The sequence below is a fragment of the Protomyctophum bolini genome, assembly GCF_963924005.1.
Source record: "Protomyctophum bolini genome assembly, chromosome: 11".
NCBI classification, from domain to species: domain Eukaryota; kingdom Metazoa; phylum Chordata; class Actinopteri; order Myctophiformes; family Myctophidae; genus Protomyctophum; species Protomyctophum bolini.
In genome coordinates, this window is record NC_137872.1 from 26,906,774 (window position 1) to 26,926,237 (window position 19,464).

The window sequence follows — 19,464 nt, forward strand, 5'->3', positions numbered from 1 at the left end:
GCCGTGCAGCCAGTATTTAAACTGTTTAGTTTGTTTTAGTTGTTCTCCGTTTTATACATTGACTCTCATTGAGCCGTGCAACCAGTATTTAAACTGGTCCCAGAGATAACAGATCACATCAAACTGGGGCTCATAGAAATCAGTTGGGAAACACTGTCACTGGTTTTCAACCAGTGGTCCGAGGACCACCAGTGGGCCTTGAGAGAGGGGGTTCCAGGTGGTCCCCAGCTAAATGACGGAGAGTGGGTATTTAAATGGACCCTTATAGATCTTTAACTCTTGAGAGAGTGAAATGAAACCATAATTTTACATTATTTTTAAACAAAATCTGCATTAGGCCTACTTCATTTACAAGAAGTCTACACATTTTGAGAGAATGTAAAATAATTGTTATTTTGATCTGTTTGCCTGTTATCTCTCCGATGGTACCACATCAATACAGCATGGAATTGTGGATAAAATCTTATCCAAAAATAACAAAACGTATTCTTTAGTTTTGGGTCTGAAAGGCTCAGGGGTCTATTTTCGTCCATGCTAAACCCCTTATCCCTAAACTATACTTTGCCTTTTTTTGTTTTTTACTATTTTGAAAAACTAAATTGAATAGTTAAAATAGCCAATCAAGCTCAATGTAGATTGGCTATTTTAACTATTCAAAAATGTTTTTCAAAATAGCAAAATAAAAGGCAACGTAGTTTACGGATAAGGGGTTTACCATGGATGACAAGAGAGCCCTAAATGTCATAAAATGGTGGTCTGTGCAGGCTGGTTGGGAAAAGGTTGACGTCATGGCGTCATTGTGGCTCATAACGGCCTGTGTTGTGTTGTCACAGTGTAACTGTACTGTTGGTCACATGTGTTGAAGGGTCAGGGCTGTTTTGCAAAGAGCCCTCATGCATGCAGAGTTATTTTAGAGGTGGTGTGGAGAGCTGACGTGTGGCCGGGGCAGGGCAGGGCAGAGAGGGGGCAGGGCATATGGAGGGACAGGGTAGCGAGGGGCAGCGAGGGGCAGGGCAGTGCGTGCGGCCGGCTGCAGTGCACGAGGCCCCGTGCAAAGCCCCCTCGCTTCGCTGGTCATACGGCATCAGCCCCCCGGTCCGAGTCAGGACACTGATTTATGGGACAGGGGATTACTATCAAACCAGCCGTGAGGACCACCCACACAGTGGCACAGGACGTCAGGCAAGCACACACACGCACGCAAACGCACACACACACATGCCCGTGCAATGCCGTGCATGCGAACACGCACACACACACACAGTTGCACTATCATACATAGACATCTAGAACAATTGACGTACAAATAAATGGTTGCAGACATTGCATAAATCTCTCAAAAATACTATTTACAATATTACGTAACAGAAAATTAAAATGCCAAAACTTGCTATAGGAGTATGCAAGAAAAATAAAACACTAATGAGCGCACACGCACACGCACACGCACGCGCACGCACACGCACACACACAGGGGAGACACTTTCCTAACCACCTATGCCAGCCTACTTCTTCGACAAATAATGAAAGAGTAGCAGATCTACAAGATCACACAACGCGTTGTGATCTTGTAGATATAAAATAAAAATAGGAGAAAAGATGGACCAGAATTATACAGCACTTCCATTCCTGCATCCCATATTATTCCTTACAGTACATTAATCTAAGGAGTGACAGCCAGCACTCACATTCTGTCCATTCAGGCACTTCTCATTTTATTATTAACAGGCAACATGACTAACATACGTTTTTAATATAGTTTTTGTGACTGGAGTTTGTGCTCACATTCCTTCTAGTCAGATTATATTAATCGCCGTAAATCTGTGCGGGAATCTCCCACAATTAAAATACGTGCAATTCCCGAAATCCCGTGCTTGAAATTTAGGCCCGTGACATAAATTCGTATTACATTGAAACGTTTTGACATCATGAAACTAAACTAAATATTAAGCACATCAGACAAGTCTTATAACATTTCCCCCCCAAAAGAGGAAACGCATGTATTTAATTCCGGCTGACCAGAAGCATGGGATAAAAAACATGCCCCCACCGGCGATAACAATGAATGGCCGGCAGGGGAAATATCAAAAGACCCCGGCTCTGCTAACCATCTGAGTGTCGGCGTCAGGGACTGAACCAGAGACCGGGGGTCACCGCGCAGACCCCACCGTTCTCTAGATGCCGCGCCAGAAAGCCATGCCGTTCAATGACATCACCGTATCTCTGTTTCCCCCCCACTTGGTCTTTTCCCTCAGATCATTTCAGATGTTGTGTAACTCCTCTGATCACTTCAGATGGCTGATGTAATTGTAGTCAGACGACAAGTGTTTTTCTCTCCCAGCTGACCCGCATCCGTGATAGAGAACCTTCCATGTTCTGTAGATGAGAAGCAGAGGCCTGCACGCATGAGCTCTCATCAAAAACCCTTTGTGAATTCCCCCCGGAAAACGGGGCTGACATTTGACATTTTCTCTAAAGTATGATGATTGGCCTCGTGCTATAGAGCAGGCAGCGCTCGAGGGGTGATTCACTTTCCACGTTTTCTTGATTCCAATTCTGTTCCTTTTGTTTTGGGAGCCAAACGCATTTCCCATCTTCTCTCTCACACTTTCTTCCAAGTCACATCTTCACCCAGAAACGCACACGCGCACAAACATGCCGGAGAAGAAAAGGGGAGAGAGGGGGAGCGAGAAAGAGAAAGAAAGAAAAACAGTGCAGAATGAAAAGCACATATTTCTCGCTTGCCAGGACACAGTGGAACAGAACCCTCAAGGCGATGGTCGGATGAGCCGAACAATGGGGAGGCAATGACAAATCGGACGCGGTGCATTCCCTGTGCAAACACTCACCTCATAAAGGGAGACAGGTAGGCAAACACTCACCTGCCCTGAGCTAATAACGTGTGCGCGAACTCAGACACACTTATGCGCCTGCGTGCGCACACACACACACACACGCACACACACACACACCCTTGAGCTTGTTGATTAAGTCGAGACAACCATGGGAATGAGACCTTTAGTGAAGGTGTGGGCCAGGCTTACCGCGGTGCTAGCTAGCTACAAAGTAATACATCTAATGGTTACAGAGGGCAGCGTGCAGCGCAGCGCTAACACAAAGCACTGTATATATATACGCACTGCACCGCTCATGTCTGGATATTGTTTCCGAACCGTAAATATACTGACGAGGGAACGCGGGGACTCGGAGCTCTTCGGAGCACGTACTGTATGCCCTCCCCTCCCGCCACCCTGCGCTGCTGGTGTTGCTCGGTTATGTGAAGAAAAAGCATGGACATTTTTACCACATAAACCCCATATGAGTCCCTCAGGGCTCAATACTAGTATAGTGTTTGTCTGTTCTGTTTTCTGATATCATGAGGAAAGCTTCTGTGGAAAATAGCCAGTCTGTGTTTTCTGCGAAAGCCGTGCCCACGACACGGATGCTGGGGTTTAAGTGGTTAAATTGGTAGAATCCTATTGTCGCTGTCATCAAACAAGTGTCAAAAGTAGTGAAAACAGCAGATCTACAAGCCCACAACGCATCGTCTGAAAACAGAAGATCTACAAGCCCACAACGCATCGTCTGTTTTCACTATCTTGATTATTTTCCCCCCAACATTCTGTTTATTGACATTTTTGCATTTTTCAGGTGAAATGGTAAAAATAATAATTTATAAAAAAGGAAGGGTTTTGGACATAAGAGGTTTCTGGCCTGGCGACAGTGGCGGCGGTGCTATGATGTATGGAGGGGTAGGACTGCTCTCTCTCTCTCTGTTTAGAGGTTCTGCCGCATGCACTGCGAAAATAAACACGGCTTGAACGATTTTAACCGAGAAAACCACAATGGCTGCAGGGGGATTGCAGCCGGCTATACACAGATTGCAACATGCCATAAGCTGCCTATATGCCTGTCCTAACAAACACCAGCTAGCTTAGGCCTCCAGAGAGAACAGACATGGGAGAGGAAAACTGCGTGCACGCTCGTGCGTTGCGTGCGTGCACAAGTGCAGTACAATTTGAGGCTTTTATTTTTCGTTCGCATTTGGGTCAAGTGAAAGCCTGGGGAAACGCATTGGAAAAAATGGCATAGGAAGCCCACTTCCTTGTATTTTGCTAACCAATAAAAGTGCAGAGGTGCGTCAAATTTGGTGATGTGAGTGTTCTCTGCTGTTGAGGTGGGGGCGGATCCACCATTTTCTTCGTGCCGGCAATCCTCCGCTCTAGATCAGAAACTTTTTTTTTTTACTTTTTCTGTTTTGTATGCATCTATGGAGTTAACATTACTCTATAGACCACCAGGTGTGGTTAGAATATTCGTCAAAATGCCCAATCAAAATACACCACTTTAGTGACATCATAAAATCATCCCCTCCCCTAACCCCTCCCTCATTAACAACAGCTGTGGGCGAGGCTTAAGTTCAGGTGGGTGGTGCTAAGCTGAACACATGGTATACTTAATGAACTGGTGGGTGTGGCCACATAATAGAGCGTTGCCCCTTTCAGAACTACGAGGGCACCAGAATTTTTTTTTTTCCAAAGACGTTTCAAAAAGACCTTTAAAACCTCGGAAAAAGCCAACTCGGCAGGTGTCATAACAATAAAGAGGTCCAGACAAATGTGACCAATTGTGACCGGGGCTAAGTCATGGGATTGTTTTCAGTCAGCAGGGGTCGGCGAACCTTTTGACAAGTGCCATATTTTAATTTTCTTCATAGTCAGCGTGCCATATCAATCATGCTTAATTATTTAATTATTTTGATTGTCCATGAGTTATACTTTATTTCTTCTTCTTTAGCAATGTACATTATTGTACATCAAGATGTAATTACTAGACTTCCAACTATCTTCCAGACTCCCTCCCACTCCCAGCCCCAATCATAAAAATCACATTCATAAAAAATACTGTCCAAAAAAACCTGATGTCCTCACAAGTAGACATGGCACGCGTGTGTGTGTGTATGTGCACTTGTGCATACTTTCTGTACATGTGTGTGCATGTGCAATTTGTGTGCGTCACAGAGGGGAACAGGAAACCATTGATGACTGCGCTCACTTTCCAACCAAACAAATCACACACATTTTCCCCTTCAGGTCGTCTGGTTTCCCAGAGCGGAGCGGAGCGGCAGTGACGGAGGGCAAAAGGCCCATGTGACACTGACCGCCCGGCTCCGCCCTGTGGAACACACCATGTGACACACCATGTGACACTGACAGCCCGGCTCCACCCTGTGGAACACACCATGTGACACACCATGTGACACAGACAGCCCGGCTCCGCCCTGTGGAACACACCTCCCACTCGGCCCCGCCCTCACCCATGTGACTCTGCATCAGCTAGACAATTGTGGCATCGGTCAGCCCGGTGGCGTATAAGGCAGTGGTTCTCAACGCATGGGATCCTTGATGGAAATTGGTTCAATCACTTGTTTACACCCTATAAATCGGATTTTTGTAATAAATAACGAATCTACAAACTTGTAGATTCGTTATTTTAAAAAAAAACTCTTGAAAATGGAAGGTAAAAGTGAGTAACTACATCATGTTAACGATTAACGACAATTTTGGTATGAGGGGGTCCCTGGCAGAAAACATTTTCAGCCAAATACAGTTTGGGGACCTTGACATGAAAAAGTGTACTATAGCGTAGGGGATGGAGGGTGGATGATGGAGACTGTTCTGGTGTGTGTGTGTGTGTGTGTGTGTGTGTGTGTGTGTGTGGGGGGGGGGGGGTAGAAAGCTGGCAGCGGACACATGAGAGAAAACAAATTCCTACCCCATCGCCATGGCGATGAGTCAACAGTGGGTCGGGGGGCGAGGGGGTAGGGGGGAGGTGGGCTGACCCACTGTAGTTAACAATTCATCCCCGTATCCGGCTCCCAAATGATTGGGCAAACAGAGCGCCGCCGAGTCAAAGAGGGCCCCGATGGGGGCTGAGAGAGGGGCATCACCCCTGGGTGACACGCTGACAGGAGCACACTGGCTGCTGGAGGGTGGACCGGTTGGTCCAATGAGGGGAGTCACAGGGGTGGGATGGGGGGGGGGGGGAGCGGGGGGTACCGGTGGTGGGGGGGCTGAGGGGTTGAGAGGGGAGGTGAGAGGGAGGCCAAGTCCATTCAGTTCACTGTAGGCTGCGGCCACAAAACACAGTTTGTGGTTTTATGTGCTCGTGTAATCAAATGGTAGTTTTTCATGGATGTCATTTTGCCGTGACATTGATAGCTTTCAAATGCTCCCTCGGCAGCTTGAGCAAAAGAAATAAAATAAAATAAAGCACTAAGGAAAAGGAACAAACATGACGTGAAATTCAGGGAAAAGAAAAACAAACCCAAACCTGGGTTTATAATGCAGCCCATGCACACCAAACCATTTGAGAACTAGTGTCCAAAAGTCCACATGTGAACAATGAGAGAAATGATCTCTGTTCTGCCCTGTGTGACTTTGGATCCGCTCCCAAACTGGCAGTTCAGGCCGACGTTAAAACAACTTAAATGGTTAATAGCGTTTGGCAGACAATTATGCCAACAGTGAAATGAGTTGCGTCAGGATATAGAGTTTTATAAGCCTGAGCCACAGCGGCACTATAAGTCTCTGGCACGCGGCCATTTGTGTCCTTATATTACACATTTTGTGGAGCATGGGGGTGAGCTCCAAACAGAACCATGCAGTCCAGAGGAACAGCAGAGCTGAACACCAACCCATGGATGGTGGCCATGATAGCCTGGCTCTGGGGATAGACTGCAACTACCCATTTATTTGGTTTTCTTAATTTGTGATTACTCTATAGATTACTTTTTCGTTTAACCCTGAGGCTGATGCCACAAACGAATGCCTTCTAAATCAGTAGTTCTCACACTTTCTTCAAGATGTTTCAATAGCAGATGTATGGAGGTGGTAGATATGTTGCACACGGAAAATCTAAAATGACACAGATGCGTTCCCGGTTTTAACGGGTTCATTGAATAGAGTGCCTTTTTTTTAAATATAAATGTATATATATTTATTTTTATATATATAGCCTATCAACAAATCAATTAATCATTTAGGCCCTGTTGTATACTTTGATGCATTACAGTGTAGTGCAGAAACAATGAAAGTATCACATCTACAAGCTCACAACTTGTAGACATGGTATTTTCACTATTTGAAAGTTTTTGACATTTGTCAAAAACTCAACTAACCAAATGATTCCCGAGCGTGGCACAGCTGCAGCTCAGCGCTCCTTGGCTGCGTCTCACCGCTCCAAGAGACGGGTCAAATGCGGAGAATGACTTTGACTTTGTCTGGCTTCAATGACATGCTCAATAAGGATTGATTATTAATGGATCACTTCATTAAATAATAACAATTAGTATTATTTCTTTGTTATAATTGATTAATCAGATTAATTGGTTTGAACTGTTGCAGCCCTGGTTTGGAGATAAAGGTAACGAGGGCAGCAGACCCAGGTGCTTGTTGCTAGGTTTATGAGTGCGTTAAGCTAAAGCTCCCCCTAATAAGACCACATGGCCGGGGATAACGTATACACAGCTGAGATTTACAGGGCAAAACTTTAACACTGGAACACCGCAAGCCCAGTCGAAGCCATTTGTAATGTCTCTGGTAACATATATACTCACCACAAGAATCCCTGGGAAGCAAGGGGGAACATCATCATTCCGGGAACCCGGGATATTCCTCCACTCTGGAAAAAAGGGAGGGGAGAAGAGAAATAAAGAAAAAAATCAAAAGGGAGACAAAAACGTCACTCCGCGAACGGCCTGGTATTACATTTCCTTCTCTGTCGGGTGGAAACCGCTCATGTCCAAAACTGTTCTTTTCAGGTTCTTTAATTCAAGAGTGGCAGAAGTAGCAGATCTACAAGTTCTGCATTTCGAGCTTGTGTGATGTGCTACTTTTGATGCTTTGGTATATGTCACGATAATTTACCAAAAATACGCAAAAAGTTAGCATATGGATAATGGAGATAAGAGGTTTCTGCCTCACAGTAACGATTGGGCTCAGTGCCTTTCAGTGGAGCTGTGGAAATATCGCTTCCACTGTCGGGTGAAAACCTCATACTGTATGTCAAAAACAGTTACTTTTCAGAAAATGGCAAAAACTAAAATAACCTGTGTTCCTATTTCAATCTAGTGTCGTTATGCTTTAATTAGAAGCTCTTGTTAATACTTGTTATTGGTCAAATATTTATAAAACCCCACACACTTAACCACTTTGACTTTCAAAACAAACAAAAGTAGATCAAATAACAGATCTACAAACTCACAAAGTGTCCCATGATCCATCACACGATTTATTTTCTTTGTTGCTACTTTTGTGTGTGACACTGTTATGACCATGTAGGGCATTGGAACATGGAGATACAAGGTTATTGCCCCAACGGCCATGATATTGTAATACGGGGGGACAACTTGGAAGAGGGTTCAAAGCCACAACCCGCTTGGACCAGGTTCCAACACGTTGACCGCTTTACAGCCGAGCCGCGGAGCCGAGCCCCTGCTCGACAGGCACGGGTCAGCGGCAGGAACGGGGCCGGTGATGGACGGGTGGCTCCCATCAACGTCACGCCATGTATTAAAATATACCACAAGAGTTGAACTTGACACTTCCAACAGACCCGGAGTTAAAGTATGATCCTCTGAGAGGGTAAAAAATATGGACCCTTTAACAGAATGAACACAGAGGAACATGAGGTTTCTGGTACAGTCATGCTTGGCACGTGACTCTGCCATGTCATTGGCTGGTTCGTGGTCACAGCAGTACTGTACTGTAATGTATATTCGGATTGGTTGGTACAACCTGCTGTATCCTATGATCCGATTGGCCATCGAGGACATTTGAAATTCCACCATTGGGTGTTCTTTACAGTAGGCCTACAATAATATACAAATAACTATGGAAGATAAGTAATGGTTGTGTTGCTATTGATATTATTCTAATCTAGTCTATCAAGGACCCCCATAACTCTGAGGGCATGCAGATCCATTTGGTTCCATTCATACCCTCTCAGAGTGACAGACCTGTATAAGGGTCCATTTGGACACTCTCATAGTTACAGACCTGTAAGGGTCCATTTGGTTCCATTTGTAACACTCTCAGAGTTACAGACCTGTAAGGGTCCATTTGGTTCCATTTGGACACATATTTACAGACCTGTAAGGGTCTATTTGGTTCCATTTGGACACATATTTACAGACCTGTAAGGGTCCATTTGGTTCCATTTGGACACTCTCATAGTTACAGACCTGTAAGTGTCCATTTGGTTCCATTTGGACACTCTCATATAGTTACAGACCTGTAAGGGTCCATTTGGTTCCATTTGTAACACTCTCAGAGTTACAGACCTGTAAGGGTCCATTTGGTTCCATTTGGACACTCTCATATAGTTACAGACCTGTAAGGGTCTATTTGGTTCCATTTGTAACACTCTCAGAGTTACAGACCTGTAAGGGTCCATTTGGAACCTCCTCAAGGGACCCTGACGGTCCCTGGACCCCACTGTGAGAACCATTGATAATGATTAACCCTGCAACAGCAATTCGGTTCATCTGAGATGGACACTCAAACCCTACGCTTTGTCCATCGCCATCCGGAGTCTCACCTTTTTACCCCCTGTGCACCAAATAGCCAACATATCTTTGTCGAAAACAGTCGATGTACAAGCTTATACTTTTATTATACGTTTTTGCCGGATGTTCACCTATTATTATTATTATATTATTACACCATGCCCAGAATAGGGCGTGTGAGGGTTCATGAGGTCAACAGTGGGGGTGCCATTACTGGAGGGTTTGTTTGGTTACTCACGTCAGAAGCCATGCAGTGATTTCACAAGCACACACTAACATGTCAGGCCTTTTACCTGTGGAGCAACACACCCACACATGCATGAGAAGCAGAGAAAGTTCAGAGCACGCGGCGTCACCCAGAAACGAAACAGAACAGAACAAAACAAAAGAAAGAAAGAAAAAAAGAATTTCAATACGTATATTTCTTCTTCTGTTCTTTTTTTACTTCATCGTCATTAAAATTCCAGATGTGGAGTCACTTCTCGAAAATGTGTGTTAACCGAGGGACTTTGGGGCAAAACCTTTTGGCCAAAGCCGAGAGTTCTAAATTTAGACTATTTCCTAAAATAAAAAAGCAAGTTCAATCGCTGGCACCAGGCGAGACTTTCTGCTCCCCATGCATGACCTCAGCGGCGCGGGCCGGCGTCACTCGTGACGAAATCCTAACCATATAAAACAACACAGAAAAAGACCTCCTCAAATACACAGAGTACACATGTGGAGGGAAACAAGCCACAAGCTTAATGTCCCTTGCAAATGATTCTATTATGGTAATCCCACTAAAAAACAGAAAAATATAGTTACGGCGAGTCCAAACTTGGAAGCCGTGCTTGAGCATAAATTACCTGAAACTGCGGCTGCCGACTACTTTTTACAAAAAAACAACACTTGATGCTGAGAGCACAAAATGAAACCCCAGCAGTGTAAATTATATTACTTGGTACACAGTAAAACAAAATCCACAGTTTTAATTTATCCCGTGTGTAACAAATGTAACCAAAACTGGCAGCAACTGGCAGTAATGTGTCGACTCAAGGTGTCCCTGAGCAAGGCATTTAACCCTTAACTAATGCCCCCCCCAGATTATATTATGGTTGTCAGTCCATCACGCCTCGTGACACGCTCCATATATGGCCCTCCAAACCCTGGATTGTCATAGCCAGTACAGAGTTCATTCCATATGTTGATCTGACCCCCCATGCCAACAGACTGCCGTCACCCAGGCGGATGCGTGCCCTTCAGGGCGGTGCTGTTTCTCGCCCTCAGGGCGTCTTACTGGTTGTTATTATTATTGAGTGGTGCAGCCACTCCAAGGAACAGCATTGTGTGTCCCTTTGTCTGTTAGAGTACCACAGGTGACAAAGTGGTGCTGTTGAGCTTCACACTGTGCACAGGTGTATAATGGGAATCAGCCATTACGTGATATCGGGTGTGACAGTACAGTGACAGTACAGTACAGTACAGTACAGTACAGTACAGTACAGTACAGTACAGTAGAGGGACCCCCTGGGGACCCCCAAACGGTAACTGTCATTTCTCGACTGTTTCTGACGCGGGGTGGCCTGCCGGAACCGGCCCGGCCCCCTGGGCGCGTTCCTGGAGGTCTGGATGTTCCAGTGACCCCCTTGGGACCCCCAAACGGAATTGCACCACTCAGTTCACAAGGGTCAAAGTATTATGCATGCTTGGTGTGATCGGTCCTTAAAAGGGGAACCACGCCCATCCAAAGGTGATGATGTCATCTGCCCATGTGTGGTCCAGCAATAAACAATCGTACTTAACCTAATATGACCAAAAAAATAAACGTAATACTTCCTAAGGTTAATAATATGAGCATCAAAACAACATTTTAATTAGAACATGCATTCCATACATTCCATAGGGCTGGACCACACATCATGGACAAATTACATCATCGACTTGTGACTGGTGCTAGCTTGTTCCCCTTGAGTAAAAGTAAAGTTAATTCAATTCAATTTAACTTTTTGTGCATAGAAGGCAATTATAATGTATTAGACATTTAAGGCCAGGGATCCTTTTAAAGGTTTTAAACTGAAATCTCTCCATATAGAGTACAGTAGACAACTCTGCAGAAAGGATGACTAATATGGGTGCTACAGTGATACCATGGAGTCCGTTGTGTTTACTTTATGTTATCTGTCGTAGCTCTCAGAGAATGTGTAACCAAGTGGACCAGTACAGGTTACATATGATGTACACTACATTCTCAAAGTACAATTAACGCAGCAGACTGTGAAAACAAAAGCTTTAACTGCAATCTCTCCAACATACAGTATAGTAGACGACTCATCAGACGGTGTATGAGTAATATGCTGGGTGCTATAGTGATATAGGTCTGTTGTGTTTACGGTATCTGGTTGTTTTGGGTGAGTGTGTGTGTGTGTGTGTGTGTGTGTGTGTGTGTGTGTGTGTGTGTGTGTGTGTGTGTGTGTGTGCTCGTGTGTGTGTGCTCGTGTGTGTGTGCTCGTGCGCCTGTGAAAGATGCCCTCGGGCCAGGCTGTGGAGTAAGTGGAGCAGAAGGCCCATGTAAGCTCTCAAGCATGCACCTATCTGTCCTGTAACTAAAACACAAGCAGTAAACACGGTGATGTCAGGGATTACACCCTGCAATAGCGCCGCAGGAGAGTGCATGCAGGCAGCGAAGGTGTCTGTCCCACACCGCACATTCCTCTACTCGCTGTTCCGCCGCTGGAAGCCTGATTGATAGGAGGGCTCATCATCTGGCCGTGTGGAAGTTGTGTAAACGTCTTCGGGGCGATTGTGTATGTATATGTATATGTGTGTGTGCCTGTACCTGTACTGTATATAATGTGGACCACAGGTGAGGTCGACACACAGTCACACACTGCAATGTGCACGTGCAGACAGACAGACAGACAGACAGACAGACAGACAGACACAGAGAAAAGGGGGGGGTATATGACAGTGAGTGTTCTAGTATAGTCTCACAACTCTGAACTGTGACAACACAAAACTGTGAATTCTTTCAGACACAGTTTGAAAAAACTTCCTCTCACATGAGACCATCCTGCACCAACAACCATGCACCACCCAGAGCAACAGTGCCTTGACTCTAGTGAAGTAGGCAGCAGCTCCTAATCTCCCTTCAGAAGAAACCATTCAATGATTGATGAGTATATTTCTATGGCTCGAGAGATTTCTGTTTCCAATGAAAAGACAGGGAGTGAGACCGGAGTGGGAGTGTCAGAGAAGTGGAGGGCATTTCCTACAGTAAACAGCACCCTCTAGAGCACTACCTGCCTGCCCTCCATCACTGCCCACTGCTGCACCCATAGCACTGTCCCTCTGCATAAAGAACTACCCTCCACCCACCACCACTGTCCCTCTGCATAAAGAACTACCCTCCACCAACCACCACTGTCCCTCTGCATAATGAACTACCCTCCACCCACCACCACTGTCCCTCTGCATAAAGAACTACCCTCCACCCACCACCACTGTCTCTCTGCATAATGAACTACCCTCCACCCACCACCACTGTCCCTCTGCATAAAGAACTACCCTCCACCCACCACCACTGTCCCTCTGCATAATGAACTACCCTCCACCCGCATGGCCCACTGCTACACCACCACCACTGTCTCTCTGCATAAAAAAGTCATCATGTAGAGTACCATGTTCAAATGATACCCTGCCAGTCAGCTCAGCCATCACAAACCAACCACTGCTCTGGAACGTAAAACACTGCCAACAACAATGCAAGAACTCTCTAAATACATTAGTATACACACGCACATGCGCGCACACACACACACACACACACACACACACACACACACACACACACACACACACACACACACACACACACACACACACACACACACACACACACACACACACACACACACACACACACACACACACACACACACACACACTCTCTCTCTATAGGACAAGAACTAATGAGGATGACTCGTCCTGCAGCTTTGCTGTATACTTCTGGTGCACAACATATAAAACTAAAAGCCTGGTTGGTGGAGGGCTGAGCCTCGGCATTTATCCCAGTGTGAGTTGATAATGAGGCGGGTCGCTATTAAAGATGTTTGCTTTAATCGTGTGCAGGGTTATTAGAGCCAGTTTACAGTGTGCATGGGGAGGGAGGGGAGATTAAGGCGGGCCACGCGGAACGAGCACAGCGCTGAGGAGGCCCGCGATAACGCAAGCCACCACAACTATGCAGCAAACTCCTCTCTCTCTCTCCCTCTCTCTCTAAACCTCTCCTTTTTGTTCTCCTCTAATCTCTCTCTTCGCTCTGCGATAACTCCTCTCGACTTGCCTCAAACCACCATATTACACAATCCCAAAGGAATGCCTTGCCGCCTTGCCTCCTCTTCGATGTATCGGGGACAGATTTAAAACAAGGAAAGAGCGGCAACAAAGATGCCAGAAAGGGTTTGCTTATTTTTTCTTTTAGAGGCAGTGGTACACAGCAAAAAGGTTGGTTTAACTCAGTGAAAAACAATTGACCTGTATGTGTCTGGTTGGTTCATACTGGGTGTCAAAAAAGGGATGGCATGCATGGCAGGGAGCTTGACAGTGTTGTTGGCACTGCTTGCAAAGTATAGCACAGTGACACACAAGTCCAGGCACATACAGAACATAACCACTTCACAGTTCACACAGGCTTACATAAACAGGCTGCACACTAAAACCCTCAACTCAGAGAGTGCACGAATAGAACCAAATGGACCCTTATGAGTCCATTTGGTTCCATTCTTGCACTCTCAAAGTTAACAGGGTTCCATTCGTACACACTCTTGAGTTAAAAATGTATAAATTAACAGAGAGGATTTGAATGTTTATACATGCAGCACACAAGTGCACTGCAGACCAAAACGAACGGCACACATTTCCGCCCCATATTTTTTCCATGCCACTAATAAAAGTAGACATTGTACTTGTTTCAATAGTTTTATTTCTTGGGGGCGTTGTGGATTAGTGAGGCCATTTGAAAATACATATTTTTTTATGGGCGTTGAAAAACTTTCCCAGAGAGTTTCCCACTGTTGTTTTCCATTGCATGCGACCGACACCAATTCAAATAGCGGAGCTCGGTTTAAAGCTGGCACAAAACGGGGGTATTTTACTATTTTCATAATGGCTATAAAGGCGACAAACACGGAAGTCACCCACCAACCGTGTTGACGGGAGCTGTGTTGCGTTCAGTGCCGGCGGTGGCGCCGAGATTATTTCCCCGACATGCGTACGTCGGAAAAAGAAAAAACTCGTCAAATCACCACCAGACCACAGAAGCCCTCGCTTGTGTTTTTGAAGAGGTGTTTAAACGTGTAAAAATGTCAGAGGTTGTCAGAGGTTTTGACCCTTCAACTAAGATCAACCCCTGAGCTGAATGGCGCTACTGTGACCGGAGAGAGGGCCTTGACAGGTTGATCCATACAGTCTCGTACAAGTTAACCTGTGTAGATAACGTCGCTGTCGGGCAGAAACCTCGCCAAAGTTTGTGTTTTTTGTATGAATGACTTTGTCTCCATCATACTACAGCGTCACACTATTGCCTCAAAAGTAGCAGATTCACAAGCTCGATACGCGGTACAAAGCGACGTGTTGATGAGCTTGTACTGTAGATCTGCTACTTTTCGACTTTGAATCCTGAAAAGTAACAGTGTGACATATGAGGTTTCCACCCGACAGGGACGATAAACTAGATCGATGTGGGACAGAACAAGTAATGTAATTACTTGTAATTCAAAAACAAATTACAAAATAAATCTTTCACAATATAACTTCATTAACATTTTTCCATCCCATTGCACCGCATTAATGTTTCCCGAGCAGGAACGTTGAAATGTGTCGCATGTTTTGTTTTAGTTTAAGCCCAGAAGGTCAGCGCGGTAAAGTATTAGAGCGCTGTGTTTGCTCTCTCCCATGTACTCTTAGGGACCAGCCTGTTTCAACGTTTGAACAGTGACGTGTGAAATCCATAAAAACAGGACATAGCGGCTGTGCTGTTTGCTTAAGAACACCTGAAAAAGAATGGCCTGCCGAGCCCTCAACGCCCGCACATTCCTCCTGTCCATCAAGACGTTACGCCTGACGAACGATGGCCGAGGCGAGTGACACACACACACACGGCGGAAGGACGAGGTGACTTACGAGAAGAGGATGTGCCTCGCCGTGGTGGCATGACTTGCAATTTGTCCAAAGGTCAACCGGTTCCGACCTGCATGTCTGACCCAGAAGGAGGAGGTAAAAATATACCCCCAACACTCTCTTCCTCTCTCATGCTCGCTTCTATACGCACATTCCAAAGTGCAAACACTGTACACACACACACACACACACACACAGACACACGGAAGCAGTCATATGCACTAAGCAAAGCACTGTGACCATGCATTGAGACACTAAGTGTAAACAGAAGTAATCTAATATGGATTTTTCAAGGCCAATATCTGTTATACTGTATCTCTGATTTTGTTCCCTTCCTCTCTCTCAAAGAGACGCAACAATGCAAAAATGAATGCAAATCTGACATACAGTCTCAACAAATATTAGCTGGCAAATACAAATATCAGTCCAATACAGTCTATTGGTCAATCCACATTAGTCTATGAGAGGGGTGTCAGGGTCTCTGCATCTAAATCTGCATTACTGTGTGACTATCTTTTACAATCTATACTACGTTCATCACATAATAATTAATATAATAATATATCATCATGTCGTTCCTTTGTAAAATGGGAGACAAAAGACAGGGGCTTTTTTTTTCAATCGCTAGGCTTCTGTTCGGGATCTATTATAGTCAAGCGCCGGACAAAAAAAAGTTTAATGGCGCTTTCGATAGAAATGTAGACATGTCCAGCTCTTCGTGATGTAACACGTTGACATGTTAATGGCGCTTTCGATAGAAATGTAGAGATGTCCAGCTCTTCGTGATGTAACACTTTGACATGTTAATGACCGCATGACAGCCAATTGATGGATGGGGTTGCAAAGGTGGGGCGGCGGTAGGGGGGGGTAGATTCACCAGCCGGAACAGATACAAAAAGAGAGAGAAAGAGAGAGAGATGGGGCCTCTGCCACATTGCAACGCATCTCCCCGCAGCCAAACTCTGCTGCACACCCATCAACCGACCACCGTATCGGAGCAGCCCCGAGGAAGAACTGGATGTGATTTGTATGTGTGTTTTTGAAGAGGGGTGTTCATAAACAGCCATGAAAGGGGCCCCTCTATTCAGCCCGGCCAGGCGGGATGCGCTTCACTGGGCCGGCCCTTTTGTTTTCCGCTGTTCGCAAACCCCTTTACCACAGATGAGAAAAAAAAGGGGGTCGACTCTCTCGGTGTGTGCAGACCCAAATGATGCCATTAGATTGGTGCCCGCCTCGGGTTGAAAAGGGTCTCGGCGGCGCTTGAAGTGATTTAAAAGATGCAGGGGAGAGAGAGAGAGAGAGAGAGAGAGAGAGAATGGGAGAGCTGCCTGCAAATCCTATTTGGGAGGAGAATGGAGGGGCAAAATGCCAAGCTCGTGATCATTCTATAGTATGCAAAATCGCTCTCAAACTCCAAGAGTGCCGTGGCTGTAAAAACAAAAGATGCAGGGCATTCCTTTGTCACGTGATGGGGGTCGATGCGTTGCGGTGATGCGTGGGGTCAGGAAGTTCACAGAACTTCCCACGCTGCCTCGGAGCATCCGATGGCGCTGGCCTGCCCTACGCTACTCTTTGTTATCAGTAGGTGAGATTTTTTTTTCTTCCCCCTTTTTTTTTTTTTTTTTTTGCTTGCTTCCGAAATTGCAACATCGCACTGTCCAAACAGGGATGAGCAGTCAAAACAAGCACTTGATCAGCATGACAAGGCACAACACAAATCACATACTGCAAGGTAAAATAAATAATCCCGGGGCGAAGGAAGAAAAATAAAACATATCTGTCCCCATCAATCATGTCGCAAGAATAAACGTCTTGAAAATGCCTTTGTGTGGCAAAAGTGTCCCTGGTATTCAGACTGGAACCGCGGATACTTCCTTCAGTCTGTCATGCTGTAAACATTACATAGCCAGTGGCGGAGGAAGTACTCCCATGCATTTTGGACTTAAGTAAAAGTAGTAGAAAAAGTAACACAACAATGTAGAAGTACAATACCGTTACAGTATAAATCCGGTATTCAAAATGTGCTTAATGTAGGTCAAAATCCAAGTATTATTAAACTTAACAAAAAATAGCAAAAGTAGCCTATACTTATTATGCAGGATACCCATTTCAGAATCATTATCATGTTATTGGGCTATAATTATTAACCAACTATGCCCCATTCTAAGCTCACAATGCGTCAAATTGCAACAATTTGTGAGCTGGTAGATCTGGAGTAAAAATACTGAAAATACTTAAGTAAAGTACAAAGAAATTAAAGAAGAAACCACTTCAAAATTACACAGACTTGAGCCTTCTACAGAACGTCCTAACCTCTAAGTTTTCTGGAAAACAAAAAAATAATAATACAATATGTTGCTCAGGGCTTGACATTAACTTTTGCTTAAGTTGGTTTTACTTTACTTGGCAAATACATGTTTGAATATTAGGTGAATATTCTAAGTTTGCAAGTTAATAGCCCTAGATTAGAATGTCTATGATCTTACATATATTTCATGTATTGTTATGAGTGGACTGAACATATCAAAACTTTAGGAAGCACAAATGTATGGGGCACACAAAATAGGATTAGGTTGTGTGATCAATTACCCAACACCAATCGCAACACACCTGTCAATTGTGTGCACCATAATGTTTGAGCTTCCCAAACAACGACTGTTCCCAAAGGAAGTTTTTATATTTTCAGTCTAGCTTTTCCTCTTGTAAAAGTGGCGATATGTATATGTTTTCTGCCAGAACTTTCACATGGATATGAAACTAGAGGACAATATCTGACTTAAAGTCTTAGGAATTAATTACTGGGTGAGTATGCACGCAGTGCTAAAAGTTTATGTATATAGGTTTAACAGGTCATCTCTGTCAGGTGGAAACCTCATATGTCCAAACATGTTGTCCAGGCCTCACATTCAAAAATAGCAAAAGTGGCAAATGGACAAGCTTGAGCTTGTGGATCTTTGATGCTTTGGTATGATGGTGTAGTACGATCATGTATAGGGCGTCGACTTTACCAAGAAAAACACAATGATGCTTCTGCCCCGACAGCAACACAGTCTAAATGGGTACAGAGTACAGACAGCACAGTGTGGTACTTGTAGCAGATCATGTAGTTACTTTTTCCACCACTGCAAATATGCATACATAACGGTAACAGTGCCAGATGCCCGAAAGCTAAAAGACAAGGCCTGCGATCCGTTCTACTCGAGCGGTCCAGAACAAGCATGCCAGCTAAGCAAGCAGGCGATAATTTGACAACGCCGGTCGTGCCAGCCGATGGCATTGTGCGGCAGATTGTCATCCCAGTGTACCGCTAGTCGACAGCAACCTAATATGCATGAGAACCCTGACAGCATCAACACGCGGGCAGTGCCAAGCAAAACCACTTGTTGTGGGCAAACCGAGAGCGTTCCTGAACACCAGCGGTGGTGGTGGAGGAACTACTCTGATTTGTTTTGTTACCACAAGGTAGAAATACTCAGTGTATAAAAGAACTGTATTCAAAAACTGTATTCAAAAGTACAAAAAAGTTGGCATCAAAATATACCTAAAGTGCCAAAGTAAAAAAGTATTCAAATTTGTCAAAAATGTGTCCTTTTTGTTGAAACTAGCAGATCTACAAGCTCACAACTTGCGTTGTGAGCTTGTAGATCGGCTGTTTTTGAAGAGCTGAAATAAAATAGGCCTACGGCTTAAATGGTTAATTCATGTTAATAATAAGAATCTAATCTTCAAAGTAACTAGTA

At 44.8% G+C, this 19,464-nt stretch overlaps 1 long non-coding RNA gene across 1 annotated transcript in view; it reads right to left on the minus strand.

The window, feature by feature from the left end:
• The window catches only part of LOC308323773, a 105,175-nt gene that overhangs the window by 25,487 nt on the left and 60,224 nt on the right, over window positions 1-19,464 (minus strand). Inside the window, exon 2 of the long non-coding RNA XR_013964840.1 lies at window positions 7,619-7,683. This is a non-coding gene — a long non-coding RNA (uncharacterized lncRNA). The remainder of the gene's footprint in view (window positions 1-7,618; window positions 7,684-19,464) is intronic.